The sequence below is a fragment of the Talpa occidentalis genome, unplaced genomic scaffold (assembly GCF_014898055.3).
Source record: "Talpa occidentalis isolate TD23 unplaced genomic scaffold, MPIMG_talOcc4v2.1 talOcc4.14, whole genome shotgun sequence".
NCBI classification, from domain to species: domain Eukaryota; kingdom Metazoa; phylum Chordata; class Mammalia; order Eulipotyphla; family Talpidae; genus Talpa; species Talpa occidentalis.
Genome location: NW_023601433.1, coordinates 69,610,826 through 69,634,510, shown reverse-complemented (window position 1 = coordinate 69,634,510; position 23,685 = coordinate 69,610,826). Strand labels below are relative to the sequence as shown.

At 37.1% G+C, this 23,685-nt stretch overlaps 1 protein-coding gene across 8 annotated transcripts in view; it reads left to right on the top strand.

The window, feature by feature from the left end:
• The window catches only part of ARHGAP21 (Rho GTPase activating protein 21), a 102,905-nt gene that overhangs the window by 2,105 nt on the left and 77,115 nt on the right, over positions 1–23,685 (top strand). The window lies entirely within an intron of this gene.

The window sequence follows — 23,685 nt, the reverse complement described above, 5'->3', positions numbered from 1 at the left end:
GTCACCTCAGATGAGGGAATTCTGCCATTTAAGGTGGCTGAGCATACTACAAACCTGTTTTTCTTCAGTCCCCATCCTCCAGTGTTTTCCTAGATGGACTGATTTGGGGGTGACTTTGTGCATTTTGTGTGTGTTTCCAAGGTTTGCTCTCCAAGGTGGAGAGAGGGCAGCTGGCATGCTTGTTACACCTGGATCTTAGTCTGACACTGATGAGTATCTTGGCTGCTGTTGGTATGGATATCTTCTTTGGCTAGGAAAGAAGTTTTTTCCCAAGGGACAGTTTAGACATGGCCTTGGAAAACTGCTTTATAGAGTTGTAATTCCAACTCCCTGAAAAATCTCCTCCTTTTATTGTTCTTTTATTTATTCCCTTCCTTTCATTGCTCACAAGTCCTTGTGAACTCACAAGTTCTGTGAGCTCCAGGCTGTCAGGTCGCTTGCACTGCCTTGGGACCAGCTCTCTGAAAGTCCACAGAAGATTTTACACCAGGCTTCATGAAATCTGTTGAGCAGGCAGGACAGAAATCATAGAAAATCTATTGATTTATGGCACCCATATGCCCTGTTGCCTTTCATATCTCATATGTAGACTTTACTTATATAATGCCTGTATGGTGTTTGTTACTGATGGTTTCCTGTTGCTTGTTAGTTGTACTGAATATTGTTTTCCTTTAGACTTCACTTTTGAGGGGACCTGTGTTGTTATTGGAAATTGGAAGATTAGTTTAGATAATAACATCTCCAGTGGACCTTTATTCTCATTATTTCTTTTGTGCAATGTATTAAATTTTAACCTCATGGTAAATGAAACAAGATCGAGCTATAAGAGAGTGAGTTTTGGCATTTTAATAAAAGTGCATCAGTTAAATTTTTGTAAAATATGCAGAGAAAATTGCTTCATACAATTTACTTCATGTTTATTGAATTAGAAAGTTTATGCAGAAAACGTAGAGAGGTAGGTGCAGTGTGCCATCACTATACAATGTATCAGAAAGAACTGTAGGTTTACAGTGAGAATCAGTGTTTTACCTCTTGACACCTGTAGACACCTGCTTGCAGGTAAAAAACGTGATTAAGTGTAAGATCACAATCCTCTGATCCTGGTAAACCATAATAACTCCTCTTGGAAGGCCTAACTACAACTTGGTGATTGCTTAATGTGTATTGTAGTTACATCATAATATGTACTGTGGTCCAAAAGCCTTATTTGTCATTGTCTTGTGAATACTTTAATTAGCATGCTATTTGCATTATATTTGCAAGAACTAATGTCATTTGAATTGTTTGTTTTTTTTGTCATTTACGGGATGACCAAAAACCAAGAATTAATAATAGACACATCTTGTCCTTGGCTAGAAGGCAGCGTTTCCAGTTGCAGACTTGGCTTTTATTAACTATGACAGTTATGTTTTTTGTAGGAACTGTGAAATTTGTTTTCATTTGGACCTTACTTCTGGCATGATCATACTGTTTCTAGTTTGGGAAACACTGGATTGTCTGTATTTCGCTTGTTTAAAGATCATGTACAGTTTGTTGTTGAGTTTAGTATTAAACTATGCATTGTTGGACTTTTTAAAGATTCTTAGATTCTATGGGAAATAGAAATAAAGGGCTATATCCTTTCAGAAAATGTTTTAAAATTTCAGGGGGAGGAATGAGGGGGAACTTTTGTAATTACTGCCTTTATTTAGCTACCTCTTATTGATGTTTCTAATGCACATTAAAGATGTGAATACTTATTACTGATGAAAAGAGAGTTGCGGCTGGAATACTTTGGGTTGATATTTAATTCTTTGAACACAGCACTTAGTTTCTGTGCCTCATTTTATTAGAAGTATTACATTGGTAGAGTAGTACTGTCATTCTTCAAAAATTTTGAAAACTAGTGCGTTTGAATAGTGAGCTCATGTGTGTTTTTAATCTTAACCAAGAGATGAGCATGTATTTCTTAATATTAATGCTGTTAATCAGCCAAAAAAATGTAACTTTGTAGGATGGAAAAAATTGCTGTAGTAAATTAATAGGAGTTCCTGTTTCCTGCCTTCTCTAATTAGCTAACTCCACCTTCTGAAGGTTTACTGCTTTGTTGAGAAACCGTCATAAATTTCTTTTCCATTAGAATGTAATTGTAATGATGTACATATAAATAAATGTAGATACCACCTCTAAGTATATTTTGGAAATACCATACAATCTTCCTCAAATAAACAATTATGACATTTCAGTGGAATATATCTTGGCATTCTACAATAAGGATGGCACAATTGTATTCACACATAATTAAAGTCTTTGCAGATCTAAAGATAAATATTTCAAAATTGGTTTCCCTCACTTTGAGCAGATAAATATTTTTTGGGGTGTCTATGTGTGTGCACAATCTGATCTGGCAAGTGTTCTGATATCTGTCCTTGAGCAACTGCTCACAAAATCACTTTGTACATAGATTCTGAGACCTCTGTGATAGTGTCATCCTATTTTTTTTAAAGATTTATTTATTTATTTATACATACAAGCACTGGATACAGTCAGAAGCACGGTGTCATCCCATTTATGTCATATAGTGTTCATCCTTTAAAGCTCATCTGGCTTTTTGTTTTAACTAAAGGTAAAAATGTTTTTTAACCAAAGTTCCTCTTTTTCCAGTTTTCTAGACTACATTATTTTTTCCATTTCTAGAGTTATTTCACTTTCTGTAGTCCCTAGAGTTGTCCAAGTCATTGTCATTGTCTATTATTAAGGTAAACCTATTTACTAGTGCTCATTAACTTCCGTGTTTTGATTCTTCACCTAGACTAAAATTTGCTCTTTTTTCTGAAACACTGTATATATTTTACTTTTATCCCACATTCCCTTGTGCTCTGGCTCTGGAGTGTACTGTCCCCCGCCCCTTCTCTTGGCTTCTTTCTCTCCTGTCCCTTTCATGTTGCTTTAACCAGAGCCAGGCCCTGCCCATTCTTCTACTCTTCTCTTTTCTCACTCCTTTGGTTTCACTTTCCACTGTCCTATGGCTTTAATCTACATGCCAGTGATTCCACCGTCGTTTCAGACTCAACAAATTCTATGCCACCATTTAGCCTTTCCCTTTTCTTGTATTCCTTCCTACATGTCTATCAAAAAGTAGGTCTTTATCCTTGATGCTTATCTCCTCTCCTCATTCCTCATATCCAAAATTGACTCATATCCTGTTGAGTCTACAATCCAGATACCTACTGTCATAAAGCAGGTCAGTTGCATGTTGGTGATAAGCCAGGGACCTGTCGCCTAGCCTCTGACCTACCCTCTGTCTGTGCTACTGTCAGAGTGCTCTTCCTGATATAGACAGCTTACTGATCATTACATTCCCATGTGTAAAATAATTTTGTGGCTTCCTATTGCCTTTGGAATAAAGTTCAAACTCTTGAGAAGTCTTAAAGGATATTGATACTCTGGCCAACCCTTCTCCTATTTCATCTGTTACCTCTTGGTATGCATCCAGTATTGGACTACTTTCAGTAATGCTGGGGCATCAAAATATCTCTCAGCTCTTCGGATCCTTATAAATGCTATTTTCGCTCACTGTTCTTTGCAATCTCCCCTCCTCCATGACTGATTTTTACTTATCGTTCTGGTTTTTCATTTGACATCATTTCCACAGGAAAGCCTCCTGACCTTCTAAGATTGGATCAGTTGCCCCTAGTGGGTCATCCCCAAACACAGTGTAACTTATCTGTAATAGCACATATAAGTTTCTTTATCTTCCCCTGGATTGAAAACCAAAAGCAGTTTGTCTAGTACATAGAGGGTCCTCAATAAATATTTGTTGAATTAATGAGTAAATTTGTAGTAAAGACTTTAATTTTTATTAGATGTTCACTTAGACTCCAGACTCTTCTCTTGATTATCCACCTATTTCAATATCTCCTTCTCAGTCTTTTAAGTTTCAGCATGCTCTCCTGCTAAGTCTTCATCTACCTCAGGGCTTAGTTTGATCTCCTCTTGTTTCTTTATTCTCAGTTTCATTCATGGTTCTAAATATCAAGTATCTATAGGCATACTTTGGTGATATTGTGAGTTTGGTTCCCAGCCAGAGCAATAAGGAGATAGCCCAGTGAAGCTAGTCACTTAATATTTTTATTTCCCAGTGCATTTAAAATTTATGTTTACTCTATGCTGTAATCTGTTAAGTGTGCAATAGCATTGTGTCTAAAAAAAAAGATGTATACATACCTTAATTGAAAGATACTTTCTTGCTAAAAAATGTAGCTCAGAGACACCAAGTGAACACATGCTGTTGGAAAAATGGCCAAATGACTTGCTTCTTGCAGGCTTACCACAGACTTTCAATTTGTAAAATAAATAAATAGGGCCTCCCCAGGCCACGGGTCCCACATGGTGCGGCAGACCTCTCCTGTCCGGCCTGCTGCTCCCCTCAGCAGTGTATTTCGTCAGTCTGCCTGTTCTGTACCCGGCTCTGTCTCTGGTGAATCCTCTCACCCTCCGGCGCATCTGGCCTGTACCCTGGTTCTTGTATAAATAAATAAATAAATATTGCTCATGTACACGCATTGTCTGTGCATGTGTATCTCCACCCCTGACCTAGCTCTCTGTCTCTTGAATTCAGATTTTTTATTTACCCCTGACCTGATCATTCAGTCTCCACTTGGATATTAAATAGGCATATCCCAAATGAAATTCCTGATTTTTGCATTTACCTCCACCCCCCCACCCCTCCACCCCACCCCTCCGCCGCCAACCATCCCAGTTTGTGCCTTCTGCAGTCTTCGTCTCAAGCAATGGTCTTTCCTTTCCAGGCCAGGCATCTTGGAGTGATCTTTGCTCTCTTTTTTTATCTCGTGTATGACGTGCAGATTTGGTTGACTGCTCTCTCTGCTTTGGTCCTTGCCTGTTTAGACTCTGTTTTCCACGTAATAAGCAGAGTGAGCCTTTCATAAATCTGATCATGGCACTCCTTTGCTCAGATTCCTCTAATGGCTTCTCGTTTCCATTAGGATTAAAAGCCAGGGTTTTTACAACAATCCCCAAAGTCATGTATGATCTACCGGCGGGCCTTCCTGTTCTATCCTCCAGTCACTCCCTCTCATTTTATGCTAGTTCTTATGGTCTCTTACTCAGAGCCTTCCCCTGCGGACTCTCCTTGGACACCCTTCCCCCTTGTATGCCTCCTTCCACATCCCCTCTAGGGTTTTGTTGAGAGGTTATCTTCTGGAATTCCTACTAGGGATCCCTCTGTGTTCAGAGAGCTTTTCCGGTCTTTCTCCTTATCTGACACTAAACTTCTTGCTTTTCAGCCTAAAAAAATTAATTAAAAAAAAAATAGAGGTTACCTTCTGAGAGCAACGTTTGCTGATGATTCTGTTTATGTAATTAATGACCTTCCTCTGCACCCCATAATAGGACCTGCCTTCCTTCCTTGCTCTGTTTTGCTCCCTGTCACTCATTCTTTACCCAACGTGCTTATTTCTCTAGTTTATTTCTCTATTTATTTGGATAGATCATATGCCTACAATGCAACTGTTAAAGGGCAGTGTGTCTATTTTGTTCATATTCTATTTCTGGTGCTCAGAGGAATGCCCAACAGTATTAGGCCCTCAAATACATTATTTTTTTTCCATTGAAGGAATGAAGACTAAGCAAAATTACACAGTGTTACTGAGTTTGTATCTGGGTATGTGATCTGTGAATACTTTACTTAGATTACACAAAAATGTGTAGTGTATGAAGCCTTTTCTTCCTTAGACCTTCACTTCCATTAAGACTGCTGTTAACATTTTTGGTGCCTTTTTTTCTTTGTATCTTTCTTACCTTTGGGAGGCCAGTAACCAAGTAACAGTAACTAAGACAGTGTGTTGTACAAAAGTAGGAAATAATTTGCACCAAGAGGTGAGTCAGTGGTAATTAACAGACTAGTGGGAGGGGAGTCAGAATGGTGGAGAAACTATGAAAAGGTGATATGTCTGTATCGAGGCTTGCTTTCTTAAAATGAATAATTAGTATGTCAATGTTATATATTTTTAAATCATCATAAATATTCATTATAGGTTAAAAAGTCATCACAACATCAACAGTGATGTAATGTTTACAGTTATTAATTCTGGGAGATGTGAATATTAGGATTATATTACTATTGCCTTTCTCTACTTGGATCCCCTGCCCTCTGTATGTCTCCTTCCACATCCCTTTCAGGGTTTCGTTGAGAGATTACCTTCTGAGTGAGATATTTGCTGATGATTGTGTTTATTGAATGCCCTTAATTGCTTCTTGAAAGCTACAATAAAAAGACTTTACTAACAGATTTAAAAACCGGGTAGTATGTTACCAGTGTTGTGAAAATCTGGTTTCTTACAAACTTAACACTGTTTAAAAAATTACTTAAACAATTTTTGAAAGAACATATACTCCCCAAACAATACATAAACCTTTTTTTTATATATAAAATGTATGCTTTCTTCAGGGGAGGAGTCACCCTAGCCTAGTGATAGTACAAATACCATATAACACTATTATTTAATTTAAACATGTATTGCTTCTTATAGAAGAATTGAAATGTCAGAATACCATTGCATATCAGAAACTTTATGCTGTAACCTAGGGTTAAAGATAAACTGTTGGAATTAAGAATAGCTGCTGCTTTAGGTTATCATTAAGTGGCTTTTCAGCACAAATCTTGGGTTTGAATGTACTGAGTGGATCCTAGCACTAGATAAGAGCCATCCACAGTGAGGGCCTAGGTCTAAAGAAAATGTCTCCATACATTAGATGAGTTTTCCTTAGCATTCATTTTTTCCAAATGAAACATTTTATAAAATCTTTGAGCATTGATTGTGACACAATCTCTGGTATTTTCTTCATTTCTTTAGTTACTACCAGGTCAGATCATCTAGTGTAAAAGTAATAGTCAATTTCTTTTGTTCTTTGCTTTGTGAAGGGACCTGTCATCTCATTGTATTTAATAATATGCTGATTTAAGTATGGGTAATGTTAGTGTTGATAAAGATGCACAGATGCTGTTATTGAATGCAGCTATTTTCTATTACAGACAGACCATATGGCAGACACTTGTTTTTCTTTCTGGTTGATGTGATTAGATTAGTAAAACAAAAGGTTATTGGACTTAAAGATTGTCCTACTATTTATCTATTTTTAATTGCTCATAGGGAATTAAATGTCTTAAAATATTAGGAGTCTTCTATATATCCTGTGGAAATAGGAAACTATATGCACTCAAAAGCTCAATTTTGAATTGCTTCTACCAAAATAGTTTTTAAATATGTTGTTGTGTTCTTAGAGAATTGAGTTTTGTTCAAATAGTTGATTCACAGTACAGTCAGAAAGATGGCCTTTGGCATTTCTAAGATAAGGAGAAAGACAAATGAATATACTGTATTACATAAATTTAAGAACCTTGATGTGATGGAAACTTTTTTTACACAAATCCTTTGCTTTCTGATTACCTATTAATATGCAAGAAATTATACTGTGTTGATCTATGAATAAGAGAATAAACCCAAGATTGATATTTATGAATTTTCTTCTGTTCCTGAGAAGGTATTTAGGCAGACCAGAACAAATTATTATCAAAAATTGGCAAGTGAAAGAGTTTATTTACTTTTTCCTAGTTGGACTAGCTGATTTGAGTCTTCTATTTGATTTGGAATTGGTTTATTGTCTTTTTTCCACTAGCTGCTTATCTCTGTTCTGAGTAGATGTGTCATAGTTGTGAGTAGTGTTATATGTGCTTATTATCTATCTCATGGCACCATTTTTCTTCCTATAATCTAATGAAGTCTCTTCACCTCTACTTGTTTGTTCACTGCATTAATCTTTACTGTATCTTGATAGGACTTACATTCTTAAAAACATCTTGATTTTCTCCTTATGATGCAGAGTAGTCTTAAAGATAAGTAGATACAGGTCCTCCCCGGTGGCACAGCAGTTGAGCGCTGGGTTGCGAAGCTGCCCTCAGCCTCTGCAGCACAAGTTCGATCCCCGGCCACCGGGCGAGGGTCCCACATGGCGCACAGACCTCTCCTGCCACCCACTGCTCCCCTCAGCAGTTTACTTCAGTCCTTCAGCCTGTTCTGCTCCCCGCTCTGGCTCTGGTGAATTCTCTCACCCTCCCACGCTTCTGACTGAACCCAGTGCTTGTATAAATAAATAAATCTTAAAAAAAAAAAGTAGATACAAAGCTGGAATTAGAACTGTATTTCTCCAGATACATTTTAGCTAATATGATCCTTGGAGACTAATAGCTATCAATTTTTAAAACTTGATATATCCAGACATCTTTAATCCTCCGTATTTTCCTAATAAATAAAGATTCTATATTTAAAAGAACTTTTGTTAACTTGACATTCTTTTGTTAACTAGACATTCTTTCTCCCTGGGCTCTCTATTTTGGCTTCTGGAAACATATACTATTGGCTGTGAAGGGAAGAAAATGCAATTTAAATTACATCTTTGCTGTAATGCTTATAGGAAACTTTGTAATGGACTGATTTCCAACTCAGTAATATATCATAGACACCCTTCTCTGCCTGTAGGTTTTGTTATGTGTGTATATGTGTGAGGAAATTTAATTGACTATAAACAGTGAAAACATATTAAAACTACAGTTATTCTATTTGTAATCAAACATTTTCACATATCAATAGTACACAAAAATAATAGTGTTTTTCAAATAAAATAAATTTTGTTTCAAAAGAACACTTTAAAAGTCAACAGTGGTAGATGTACTTTTGGTATTGTTACACTTTAATCAAAAGTTAAACATTTTAAAGATACTGGGCCTCCCTGGCAGCGCAAGGGGCTAAGCACCACACTATGAAGCAGTCTGCAGCCTCTGCAGCATGAGTTTGATCCCCAGCTGGCCAGAGAGCAACCCACATGGTGCAGCAGACCTCTCCTGTCTCGCCCGCTGCTCCCCTCAACAGTGTGTTTCAGTCAGCCTGCCTGTTCTGTTCCCCACTCTGACTCTGGTGAATCTTCTCACCCCCTCCCCTGCATCTCTGGCCTGTACCCCAGCTCTTGTATGCATAAATAAATAAATATTTTAAAAAATTTTTAAAGATACTGATAGAACTTTGACTTTGGTTATACTGAAGTTGTTACTTTAGCTGTATCATAAAAATAGTTTGTGTCATGTAATTTATAAAACGGTAAGTTTTCTTTAAGCAAATAACTGCTAGAATAATTTCTTTTATACATTTTTTTTTTTTTTTTTTTTTTTGTGGGACCCTCACCAGCGGCCGGGGAATGAACTGGCGCTGCAGAGGCTGCGGGCTGCCTCGCAGCCCAGCGCTCAACCGCTGCGCCACCAGGGGAAGCCCTCTTTTATACATCTTATAGTAATTTGTTCTCATAAGTTCTTTGTTAAGAATAGAAAAAGTTACCATGGAAGAATATATACATATAGAAGTTATTCTTTACCTAAGTAAGTATATATTATGAAGGGTTTCATAAATATTTTTAATGTAAGTAATAATAAGCTAATAGTTAATAAAATATTTCCCTCCATACACTTCTTCATATAATACCAGCAGGTATTCTCACCATTGAATCAGTCTTTTCGTTTTCACTGATTGTGAGATGTATTGGATAATACAATACAATTAGTCCAACTGCCAGGGCTGTTAAAAAAGAGGGAGGGGGGCAGTATTTCTTGAAGTCAGTGAAAGTGATGTTTGAGAAGGAGCAGAGCCACTGACAAGGAGATCTGGTGGAGTGAGACCAATGAACAAATGAGGAAAGCATCATCAAGGTTGATAGGCATCTCAAAAGAAAATCATTTGAATTCAAATTTGAAGCTAAGAGAAGCTTTTGAGAAAACTGATATCCTTGAATATGACTGCATATGTGGGAATGTATTTTTTCTAGGAAGTGACATATAGTTTAGACCTCATGCTTTAAGCTCTGTTTGCCAAGAGGCATTAAAAAGTGGATATGATATGTTCATAGAAGATATAGTAATGGTGAATAGATTTCTCTTTTGCTTTTTAAAAAAAAAAGATTTATTTTTATTTATGCATTTGAGAACTGGGGTATAGGCCAGAGGTGCGGGAGGTGAGAGGATTCACCAGAGACAGAGAGAGGAGCAAAACAGGTGGATCTACTGAAATACACTGCTGAGGGGGACAGTGGGCAAGACAGGGGAGGTCTGCCTTGCTGTGTGGGTTAGCTCCCTAGCCGGGGATTGAACTCATGCAGAACTGGCTGCCGATAGCTTGATAGTTCTGATTTTAACCCCTGTGCTACCAGGGAGGCCCTCTTTTGCTTTTTTTCCCTAGAGACACTACTATTGAGAGTTATTAGTAAACCCTAACTTCTCTAGTTGACTTTGAAATGAAGCTGTTAAAACAGGTGTCCCTGTGGTAGCTTCTTGACGATTATTATGTTAGTTCTTAGAACTCAAATCGTGTCCTGACTTATTTTTTGATTCCTTCATTTCTTTTCTAAAAAAAAGTCTTTATTGAAGTATGACTGACATAACAAATTGTACATATTAAATATATACAACTTGACAAGTTTGGTGACAAGTATATGGCTGGGAAGCCATCCTTCACAGTCAATATTATAAATATATCACTTTAACATAAGATCTACATCCTTATCAAAGTTTAAATATACAATACAATATTGTTAGCCATAGGCACTGTACCTCTAGAACTTACTTATCTGGCATGGTTGAAATTTTATATCCTTTGACCATCACCTCCCCATTTACTCCACTTTAGCTCCCTTCAGCGTTGTCTCATTTTCTATGGGCTTGCCTATTTTAGATTCCATGTATAAGTCCTATCATGGAGTATTTATCTCTAGGAAAAGGTAGATTTAAAGTCCTACACAGGGCCTCCCTGGTGGCGCAGCGGTTGCGCACTGGGCTGCGAAGCTGTCTGCAGCCTCTGCAGCACCAGTTCGGTCCCGGCTGCCGGGTGAGGGTCCCACATGGCGGGCAGACCTCTCCTGCCGCCCGCTCTTCCCCTCAGCAGTGTACTTCGGTCCTTCTGCCTGTTCTGCTCCCTGCTCTGGCTTTGGTGAATTCTCTCACCCTCCCGCGCTTCTGACTGTACCCAGTGCTTGTATAAATAAATAAATAAATCTTTAAAAAAAAAAAAAATAAAGTCCTACACACACACATACACACACACAGCACAAGGATACCCAGCACACATGACTTAGGAAATGAACATTACTTCATTTCTCCAAACTACAGTGGAATGTTTGGCATGCTTTTGACAGGAAAAAAGTATATCTTTTCAAGTTGGCTTTGAATGGATGGCAGATTAGAAAATATGTCATGTTAGTCTCTGAAAAGGATTTTGAACCTTAGAAATCAGTTTATGTGATTTAGAGAGAAAGCATAAAAGGCCTCTATCAGGAATAAAAGGTGGGCAATCATTCAGAACCTGCAGACATTAAGAGGGTAAGAAGGGAGTATTATGAATAATTTTATGCAATGAATTTGACAACAGAGAAAATGGTCAAATTCTTTGTAGGGGTTCTTATACAATTCAGATTGGCGGGGAGGGGTTTCCACACCAAGCAATTCCCATGACGCCTTCCTTGGATTCTATTAATTTGCTACAGTGACTCTCAGAACCTAGAGAAACATTTTACTTACTAGTGTGAGTCCGCTAACTTTGTTCTTTTTCGAGATTGTTTCAGTTATTTAAAGCCCATTGAAATTCTGTGCAATGATTATATTTTAAAATATATTTCAGTATTTGAAAGTACTCTGGTAACTACAGTTAAATGTACATAGCCTCATGAAAATTGAAAAATTGTTTAGAGAGGCTTGACTAACATTGAGAATACATTGTATCTGACACTGTCCTTTGTATTTGTTACTCAATTCATGAAACAGTTTTTTGAAGATGTCATTAATTTCATTTCCCAGTTGTGAGTTTCAACTTTGCCCTTGAGGGTTGGCTAAGTGTCAGAGTTGTAATTCAGACTCAGGTTTATGTGAATGCAAAGTCCATTTTCATTGAGATATATTTTACTGCCTCATTTTCATCCATTCATTCATTTATTCAACAAAAAGTTATTGAAGACTCTTTTGGTTTAGGATTATGCCCCAAAGTTCCCAGGGGAACAGATAGAACAATAATGTCTGCCCCTTTGGAGAACAGAGCTAAGAGGGAAGAGACAGATTTGAAATCTTCAGATCTGGTATTGTGTGATAACAGCTGATAGATGTGTGGCCATGGGAACACAGGAGAGGCGAGGTGGTGACCCTTGAGTGGATCTTAAAAGAAATTGCTGAAGCAGACTGTGGCTGAGTGTTTCAGGCAGAGAGATCAGTATGCTAATGGCAAAGTGGGAGAGAATGATAAAAAAAAAAAACACATCTAAACAATTAAGGAAGAAAAGTCATTAAAATAAATACTTAACAATTATAAATCAGTTTCCATATACTGTTATCTTTGAGTTGGGGATATGTATGTAGCATGAGTGAAATGCAAAATGTTAGTACTTGGAGTCTGATACTTTTGCTGCTCTTCTTTTTAGTTCAGTACTCTGATAAATTAGAGTGTGACATAGGAATCTTTAGTATATTTTGTGCAAGAATAGTATTTTAAAAAGATTTCGAATCTAGCTACCTTTAAGCCAGTGAATAAACTTTTTAAAAAGTCAACCTGTATATTCTCACAAGAAATTGATTGGAGGACCCTGAGAAACAGTAATATTTAAAGCGTTAAATCAGAAAATTCTTTTTTAAAATATTTTAATATATTCCTATTTTGTGGACTTCATTTATTTAATCTTTGCTTCTGCTAATTTCCTTCCTCTACTATTTTATTGCCTGTAAATGTTTTTTTTTTTTTTTGGTTGTTTTGCTTTTCTATAAATAATATGAACAGTTAGTGTTAGATTAACTATGTATATTTCTAGACCACTTTGTCTGCCAAGGTGGTATCTACTATTTAACAGCACTAGGTAGGTTCCTGTAGGGAAAGAGGAAAGTTGGAATTTTGGGTCTCAGTGTAAAAGTGCAGACTGTGAAAATAGAGTCCCAATAGCTGGAAATAAAGGAATAAAAAAGCCTTTGCAAAAGTTGTGTGGTAGGGTTGTTAAAGGGCTGTGCAATTTTTCCTCCTGAAAATATATAAATACAAAAATAGGTTATTAGCAGTTCTCTGATGTCTGGCGTGTTATATGTATGTCTCCAAGTTTAAGTGTCACAGCATTTTGATATTATTTATTCTACTGTACTTTAGGCATTTATATTGTTTACATATTACTAGTCTTAATAGTTATTTAATCTTTATGTACTGTTTGGTCACTTATAAGAGTTATGTTGTAATATTTGTTTCTTAAAAATATTCAGTGAGACAAAGTAGATTTTAAATAATATTTTAGAATTTTAAGAGAGAATGTTGAAATCTTATTATTTATTATTTACCTTGCATAGTTTTCACAACTCCATCAAGGTATGTAGTATCATTAAATCCATTTTAATGGTGTGGAAACTGAGGTACATAGCTTAATTAATCAAGGTTACACGGCCGGAGGGGAAAAGAATTACTTTATAGAATGTTAACTTGACCATAATAGCTGTAGTAGAAGGAATGATAAAACTTCAGGGAGAAAAATCTTTGCTCTACATTTGCTGATTTCACAAAGATGGACATATTTTGTGTTCAGTTACCTAAGTAGTGAACAGTTAGTTCAATGGCAAATTAACAGTTTGCAAATTTTATTCAACCATGTATTACATCTTTTGGTAAACTGGGCAACTTGATGTCTTTAAGGTATCAAGTAATGGATATGGTTTACAAATGACTGAAATCTTCCGTTGCTTCAGTGTGTTAAAGTAGTGAACAAAAGCTAAATTGCTAAATTGACTGAGTCTGAGACATGGTCATTAAGACAATGATTTAGGGCCTCCCCAGTGGTGCAGTGGGTTGAGCGCAGCACTATGAAGCTGTCTGCAGCCTCTGTAGTGCCTGTTTGATTCCCAGCTGGCCAGGGAGATACCTACATGGCGCTGTAGACCTCTCCTGTCTCACCCACTGCTCCCCTCAGCAGTGCTTTGGTCTGTCTGCCTGTTCTGCTCCCTGCTCTGTCTCTGGTGAATCTTCTCACCCTCGCCTCTGGCCTGTACCCCAGCTCTTGTATAAATAAAATAAATCTTTCAAAAAAAAAAAAAGACAGTGATTAAGAAGACAACCTTCTATAGGTGTTTTATGTCTCTACTTGTTATTTCTCTGTAGTGGTATCTTGATCATATATAATAAAAGTTTTCTTGAAGGAAGTCTTGAATATTTAAAGCAGAATATAACAAGACAAAGTATATATATAGGCTTCTTCCAGGTAATGTCTCACAAACATTTCCTCAAAGCAAATGGCAGATCCATTGTCCCTTGAATATACATGAAATCTAAAGTCTTTTCATGTCTGTTCATGTTCATTTGGCCTGAAATGCCTTTTGCATGTCTTGTCATTTATAGAAATCCCTTCAAAGTCTGGCTCACATTTTACCTGTTTATAAAGTTTTCTCTGACCTGAGAGGCCTTTGATAACAAAGATGTTCCCTGTCTGGGGTGGATGATCTTGCTTTCTCTGGTCTTATTTCTCCATTCATTCTCTACTGAACTTCTGCTCTCTACTTACCTTTATTTTGAGTGTTGTTGGTGCAAATCTATAACCCATTATCCAATGGGTTCTGAGATGTAGGTTCTGGGACAGCGTCTAGCCATCAGTAATTCCTGCTATAAAATGTATAAATATTTATACTTTGGAAATAAATAAAAACTTTGAGCTTAGTGTCAAGTCAGGGAGGTCTGCCTTTTCCATCAGTGAGTTATAGAAAATGTTTTGCTTTCGGAGCTCTTTGAATTTTAGATGTGCCAATATGGGATTATAGATATGTATGATCTATTTTTTTGAAGTATAAACTGTACATTGAAGGGAAAAATCTAGTAATGATTTGATACTTTGTGATTTTTTTCCTCACTGCTTTCTCTTTATAGAAGGGAATCAGTTCCTTTATCAGCTTTTAAAGGTGACCTGTGTTTGTGTGTGTATGTGCATATTTATCTAGCTAGTGTTTTTAAGTGGTCGATGCGGTCATGTTCATATGATTCGATTCTTATAGCTCCAGTTCTCTCATTTTTGATCAGTGGTGGGCTCAAGTTTTCTCCTAAGTCCTTTAGACAGGAGTCCGAGGAAGCCTACAGCTACCTTACTGTGCAGGGTGATTTTCTAGCTCATCTTTGTTGTATATTTCCTGACCAAGACCTGGAAACAGCCTAAGAAACTCTGTTTTCTTGTTATAATGAATGATACTTCCAGACCACATCTGAATATGACGTATGTTCATTACTCCAAGTTGCACTTGTCCAGTGGTTTAGCGGGATCATTTGAGGAAGGAAGCAATTTGTATTTTGCTCACAACTGATAATGACCCTTGGTCCCCTAAATAAAAGTTAGTTTATCTTAAAATGATTGAAATTTGATACTTCTAGTACTAAAGATTCCGATTATAGTTAGAATTGTCCTTTCACATTTGTTTAATTCACTCAACAAATGTCTAAATAGCTTCTAAGAGCCAAATACTGGTCAGCAATAAGAAAATACAAATGGGCTCTAGTCTCTGCCTTCTTGGATATAATTGGATCATGGGAAATAGAAGCTCTTGAACGAGTAGATATAATAGAGTGTAATGAACATCATTTTAGGAGAAGAGCAGGAACTATGAAAACATACAGCATGCAGACCTCACCTAGTATAGGGGTTAGGGAAAGCCTTCCTAGAAAGATTGTGTTTAGCTAAATCAGTTAATGAGATAAAAAAGAAGTGAAGAATGTTCTGGCAGAGGGAACAGTCTTAGTTTCTGAATTTGCCTAGTGGGTATAGCTGTAGGATAAGAGTCCTGATCTCTCTCTGGAGAGACATGTACAAGACCAAGGAAAGGGGAAAATATAGAAATGAGCACCAAGCCTTTACTGAGTCTTTCCAAATATTCAAGTTTTCATAAAATAACTCTCAGTGTTACTCATATTTCATCAGTTTCCATATAATTTCAGTGACACAATAATAATAATAATAATACAAATAAAACTGATAGAAAGAAGTTTGTACAAAAATAAACTGTGCTCAGTGTGAGCTTTATTTGGTGGAAACAGAAATAAGAGGATAAGAGAATATCTTTCAAGACTTGAGATGAGCCAGTATTTACAATAGGAATTGAGAATTTGGGTTTGCCCAGAAAGGTAGGCAGAGGTCAATTAAGCAAACATCTACTTTGATTATAGTGTTATCAGGCAGGGTGACAGCTACCCCAGGTCCCCCAAGCCTGCCCGCTCAAATTGGTTCTGCTGTCTGGTGCATCAAGACAAAACAAACTTGAGTGTGTAAGACCTTTAATGGAAAGGAACTTCAGTAGAATTAGTGTGCAATAAAGAGAAAAAAGGAAAAAAAAATAGATAAAATAGTTTTCACATGAAATATCCAGAGTTTCCCATCCCCTCGTGGGTAAATGCTCAGCCAAACAGGGTTGGCCTAAAGCAGGACCACTAAGACCCAAAAGTCTGCCACAAGTCTAAGGCACCTTTTGTTGGGGACCTATAGGAAAGGGGGAGAAAGGACAGGCAAGTCTGGAAGGAAAAGAATAAAATCAAAATCAAGATAAAGGTTGCCATTTTTAACCTCCCCGTGGATCTTTCACCCACATTTGTTTCAAGGGTCTTCTTCCATGTCCCAGAAGTCCCTACCACAAGTCCAGGCCAAGAAGCAAGCTCAGCTTCTCATGTCTTGCTATTCCCTGTGCCTCATCCTGGTCTCCTTGCTCACCTTTCTTCTTCCAGTCTTCTCAGGTGCTTCTTCAGTTTCTCCTCCCTGGTCAGCTGGTCAGCCTCTCTTGTGTGGGGCAGAGAACCTGGAACCTCCCCTTTTCTTGGGGACCACCCTGTTAGCAGTAGTAGATTGGGAATATCAACGGGAGAGATGAGGAAACACTAGAGTCATGGTCAGAACCTTAGAACACACCACCTATGAAGGGACAGACAGAAGAAGATAAAGCAGCTAAGGATTTTAAGGATTAGTTTGAAACAAGCACTTTAGGAGCCTCAGTTTTCAGATTTTGAGGTCTTTGAATCTGACCTTCGTATTTAGACTGAGTAATTTTGTAACTTTATTTATATTAGTTAAATTGGGCTTTTTGTAAACTTATTTTGCCATGGAAGACACTTTTTTTTAACCTAGCTGATTAATATTATATGTCCTGTAGAAGTAGTAGGAACCTACTTTGGGGAACATTGCCATAGGCAGAAAAGAGCACAGTAGGGGTTTAGGCAACATAGTCATATGATTAGCTTGTGATTTCAAAGATGGTTTTAGTAGTTCTGCAGAGGCAAGATTCCAGAAAGGAATGAGACAGAATGTTTGAGAGAACAATTAGAGGCCTCTGTGGTAGTTGGGAGAAAGTTAATAAGGGTCTGAATTCAGGCACTGACAGTGGAAATAGAAAAGGAACAAATTCACTCTCCGTTTTAGTGGAAGGGACAGGATTTGCTAACTGGATTTAAGAAAAAGGAAGAAGGAAATGTAGGATGACTCTGGCTTCTGTGTGGGTGACAAAGGAAATGAACTGTGCTGCATAAGTGCTGCCCTTATGCAGATGAGGTGATACAGAGCTGGGGCAGGTTGTAAGAAGGAAGATAGAGAGTTCAGTTTGGGACATGGAGTGGGAGGTGTCTAGGTGTGCATCCTCAGCAACAGTTCAGACATGCAGATCTGGGACCTGGGGAGAGGGTGGGGCTGAAGTAATTCATAGTTAAAATCCTGGGTCTCCAGGATGATATGATATAGGAATAGCATAAGAAATGAGAAGTAGAATTCTAATCTAGACAGTAAAGGAAGCTCATCCTAAGAATATAATTATCATTTATTAGGTGCCTGTTAGACACTGTTGTAATCATGTTACAGATGTTATTTTATTTCCTACTAAAACCCCCCATGAGGGCAGGTATTATTATTTTCAGTTTATAAATGAAGATAATGGTTACTGGAATGGATGGGGGAGGGAGGCAGGTAGGGTATGGGCACAGGTGGTTTGGTGGAAGCTAAAGTATCTATCCATATAGATAGGTAGATAGGAGTGGGTTGCAGTTCAAAAGTTAAGCCATTCGTTTCCAGTCATAGTTAAGGAAAGAACAGTTAAGGAAGTGAAGTCTCTCTTACTAATGTCTAGGCTTTCTCACTCTGCACATTGCTTTTGCAAAGAAGGAATGTTCAGAGAAGTAGGAAGAGAGCTAAGGGGTGATACAGTACCCAAGATGAGAGACATGTAAGGAGCTGTAGTAGTGAGAAATGAAGAAAGGACTGAGAAGTAACCGTGGGGTTGAGTGCAGTATGAAGATCACTGATGTTGCCCTAGTCTCTTGTCAGGAAGTAGTTTGTTGTGGGATGTAATGGGCATGATCGACATTACACCACCTTGCCAAATTGTGCTTTCATCGAATGAGTAAATTCTAGGCTGTGAAACTGAGAAGAAAAAAAAAGCAATACTCTTTAAAAAAATAAAATAAGGGTAAATATAGAAGTCTTGTTATGAGTAGTATTTCCTTTGTGATCTAATCATTTAAATATACCAGTGTTTAGGAAGATGATGCAGTTCAGCCAGTCAGCTATTGCCGCTGAGACAGGAAAGGGAGGGGACGAACCTCTTTGCGGACCACATCACTGCAGAGCTGTTAGCACTCCAGGGCTGACAAAAGCTGAGTCAGAAGACATGCAGACTGCGCTATAGGCAGTCATGGCCCAATTCAAGATTCTAGACTGCATGATCAACCACAATTGGAATTTATTGTGCAATCTATATTGTGCCTGGAGTGGTCAGGTTTGTTGATAAATATACATATATTTGTTCTTTAATTCAAAATTGCTGTAATATGTAAAGCAAAAAAAAAATTCAGTGAAAATGCTGCATAGGCAATTACTGTGTTCCTATAGCAGTAAAAAAGTAATCTTTTCAATTATTCTTGTTGAAATTCTTGTTTGACATGGCATATCTCAACTCTGGTCTTAATTTCTGAAAAATAATTAACTCTTCATTTGTACCGATGAGACTTTATTTGTAAAGGTTTAAGTCTTGTGGGGGAGGGGAAGTTAGAAGGACTACTTAAAAAATAAAACTAGGAGAAATTAAAGCATCCAATTATAAAATAAGGTAAATGCCTTATACTTTAGAGACATTTAATACTGCGTTAATAAGAAGAGGCAGTATTTTGGAATGAGTTACTTTTTTAAGGTAGTTTTTCATTTTTAATGGAACATGGTTCTTGAGTTCTTTCTGTATGGGAATAAATGAAAATACCTTTTTGAAGACATATTCTGTTACCAGCCAGGCTTTTGAGAAAATAGTTCTTTTATGATAAAGAAAATTTGCTGGGTTTTTTTTTATCATAGTTATCATATGCTTTTGAGTTTTCTTCCTTAAGAAGCAAAAACTCTTATTTTTCCCTTCAGCCCTCAGTTATTATCAGGTACAGATTATTTTTATCAGGTACAGATTGTTTTTGTAAGTCATAAATAATAATGAATATATTTTGCATGATAGCTTTTCTTGCAAAATAGAAAGAAACCTGGTTGATACCTTTTGTTCCAGTTATCAGGGAATCTTTAAAAACTATCAGTTTTTTTACCATGTGGGGTTATTATTACTTCATGGATATTCATCTTCCATACTGAAATTGTTTAATATTGTTTGAAATTCAAAGAAAAACTAAATTTAAAATATTGAAAGCATTGAATGATGAATGAGATGTTCCATATATTTTCTCCTTATCCCTCTGCCATTTTCTCAGCTTTCTAATAACTGTGGCAGGAGCAGAAGTTTATGGGACAGAACTTAGTTCAGGTGGGACATTGAGTCTCTAATATGTTTCTTTATGTCCTATTTCTTTATGGTGAAATGTTGAAAGATATTTTCGTAGTTTAGATTGGATACAATAGACCAATGTATGAGAGAAAGTAGAGATGGAGGACATTTAATCTTAATTTCTTCCACTGTGAGATTGATCCCTCAAAGCACTTTCTGGTTCTCTCCTTAATGGATTACATTACCGTAAAAAAATATAGATTCCGAATGGCTACTTAGAGGATAAAAGAAGATAGATACTGCAATTAGCATGTAAAATTCATATTATCATTACCCCAGCAAAGGTGAAACATAAAATAATGTATTGGGTGAGTAGCTGGTTTACAACTCATCATCAGAAATTGTCTAGTTTGAGGCCTGGGACCTCATCAGGATATCTTCATTCTGCCTAATCCAAAAGGAATATATGAACTGCAACAGGATATAGGGGTGAGTTGAGCCAGGAAGCTTACAATAGAAAGTGCTTTTGGATGTGCCTTGGCCTGAGGTTTTGCAGGATTGCTGTCAGTGTTTTTGCTGTGGTTTAGATCTGATAACCATTTAGTTGCTAGCATCTCTCAGTAGAAGAGTTTGCAGAACTTAGCATAAAGTGAAAATGGCATGTGACCACATCCGTTTCTTTCATGTCATCACTTAAGTATTTGATCACAAACTCAAAGCTTTTGGGGCTGGGCAGTTTCTATAAAAGAGGGAAAAGACTTGAAGAGAGTCAGATATAAGACACCAGCGTCTGGTAGACAGTGTGGCTAACTAGAGATTAGCTTCTTGATGCCGGGAGATTGTTGCCATGCTGGACCTACTATTGTCAACTCTTAATTCTCAAGAGAAACCTAGAAGTTGCATTTTATGTGAATTTGTTCCTATTTTTAAATACTGATGACTAAGTCAAGTTTTTCAAATACTATCTAAGCAAAATACATTTGTCGCCAGATAGGGCTCTATGCTTCCAGTTTGTCATTTCATATTCATAGAAAGACTTGGGGCAAGCAGTAGTTTTCAGGTTTACTATTGAAGCTAAGTAGTACCCATGACGCTACTGGATGCTCCTGGAATATTTATGATATAGGCAGGGGAAAAGTGTAAGGAGAGAAATAAGAGTCAGTGAAAAGGCAGGATGAGTCCGATTGAAGGGAACAGACGGAAGAAACGGTGTGATGGACCATGGCACAGCTCTGAGTTGGCACTTTTGTGGCATCCTGCTGGAGAATTTTGATTAAGGTTTTATTATTTTTTAACTATTTTTACACTGTTGTTGGGACACAGTATAGTGTAATTAAGAATGCAGAATATCAAGAATGCAGTTTTAGTGCTCAAGAACTGGATTCAAAACCTGGTGCTAACCCTTTATTCTGTGCTGATTCCGGCATAACTCAGTCACCTCTGCTTCCTCATCTTTTGTCATACCTGCATCCTGGAGTGTTATGAAGATTAAATGAGATAACCTAGATATAGCTTTTAATACAGTACCTGGCAGCATGCTAATAAGTGCTTGATCCATGTTTAATTATTGATGTGTTCTAGGTGGAATTAGAAACTGGTGAATGAATTCATGATTAAAATTGTTAGTGTTATTTTCATAGGACACAGTTTCGGAAATAAAATTACTGGGTCAGAGTGATAATATTTTTAAAACAATACATTTCTACAGCAATTAAGTAAATCTTAGTAGCATATTCTTGGACTTTGTGAGAGATGAGTGAAGTTTTAAATTTTGTTGATGGAATACTAGCAATATTAATTTCTACAACACTATTACAAAGAAAGGACTTTGTGTTTCTCTCTTTCCATTTTGGTGCATGATAAATTTCTAAGGTTCTAATCAGTACTTAGAACTAGAGGGCTGAATGTTCGATGATAGTATAGTCAGATACAGAAGTTGGGCATTAAGTTTTCATTATATGACATATCCCACAGTCCGGTTCTTGGTTTTCCCACAAATCCAGCGACAATTAATACATACAGAAAACTCAGAAGGAGTGCTAGGAAGTGCCAAGCATGAGAGGTCCTGGATTATCGTTCTTTGCATTTGTTTGTGTACAGCTAGTCTGTTTCCAGCTCCTCGGCCAGTCTGATCCTGTCAAACATGGGAACATGTTACATGACTCCAAATCCCCGAAAGACTGCCAGGTTACTCTGCATAAAAGCCACGGGTCTGCTGGGATTTGTTTCCCTCCCTCATCTCCATGACCTTGTTACTCCCGTTTCCCTGTTCATTCTTCTTTAACCGCACTGCCAGCTGTTTCAGTCTCAGGGCCTTTGCACTTTCAGTTCCCTGTTCTTGAAAAGCTTTTCTCCCACATTTCCGCTTCACATCCGTTTTCACTTTCTTTAGGTTTCTTTACTTGCTTGTCGCCTTCTCCATGAAGTGTTCTGTTCAAAATTGTCATGAAATGTTACAAAGGAAAAATAATCATACTGTTGAAGATACATTTTTTTTTCTTTGAAAGAAGATCATAAAGATGATTGAAAACTTTATTATTTAACAGAAATAGTCATTCTATAAAGTTCATTTCTGGGAAAGAGAGCCAGAGGAGTCCTGGGTTGGAATCTTTAATTGGAAACCAGATTACCATACTGAGGACCCAGGCACACATTTTTTCCCTCCCTTTCATGGGGAAACCAAATGAAAGCTAGAGAGCTGCAGAGAATTTTTGTTGTTGTTGCTTACCCTAGAAGCTCCTTCCTCTTCGGAATGTCTCCTCTTGTTAGGAAGCAGTTTGTCGCCTGTGTTCCTTACAGCTATTAGAACAAGCTGCTGCTGCTAATACTAGTCAAAGGAGATTTTAAATTTATAAGGTAGGTACACTGAGTCCTTTAAATTCTTGCTACTCCAAGTGTGGTCCACAGATGCTTGTAGGAAATGCAAACTGGCAATTCCCACCCAGACTTAGGAAATAGTATTTTTAATTTTAGCAGAATCCTCAGGATTTTCTTGCATATTAAAGCTTTGCCTTAAATGATGGAAACAGAGTTAAAGATGAGGGACTTAAAATTTTAAAGCAAATATGCAGTGTTATGGTGTTATTGCTTATTGGATTACTTAATTTTTATTTCATTTTTTAATATTTTATTTTATATAATTCTTGCATCATTTTTCATTTTTGCACAATGTATGCATTTTCATTTTAGTTATATTCCCCATACAATTGCACCCCCCCCCTTATTTTGACCCTAATCCTTCCTCTGCCTGCCCTCACACCCCCACCCCCAGTGTGTCTCAGGTTTAGAGTTGCTTGTTGATTTTCATTTTTTTTATTAATTAGTCTTTTTTCTGGTCCCTTATTTAGGTTTTCTAAATTCCTGCCATGAGTGAGACCATCCGGTGTTTTTCTTTTTCTTTCTGACTTATTTCGCTGAGCATGATCCCTTCTAGCGCCATTGGATTACTTAATTTTATTTATAGAAAAATTCTAAATGGTTACAACACCTCCTTTTTTTTTTTTTTTTTTGGTTCGGCACTGGATGAGAGAGTTAATCCAGAACACCACCTGACCATGAGGGGAAAAAAATCTCAATTTTTCATGTTTTATTTCATATTTCCTTCTACTAATATAGGAGGGGAAATCCCATATCATATTTAATTATTATTATTTTAATTAAGGAATTTAAAAATAAGGACTTCAGGTTAGGGACTGCAAGGAATTGCTTTCTAAGCATAATATTGTAAATTAAATTTTTTCTTGGCTTGACCTCTGGGATATCCATCTGTGTATCTTTGTGTGGTGTGCTATTTTGGTCATCTTCTCTCTCATTATGTGCATTGCTCACTTCCTACAAAAGGCTTTGTACAAGAGACACAGAGA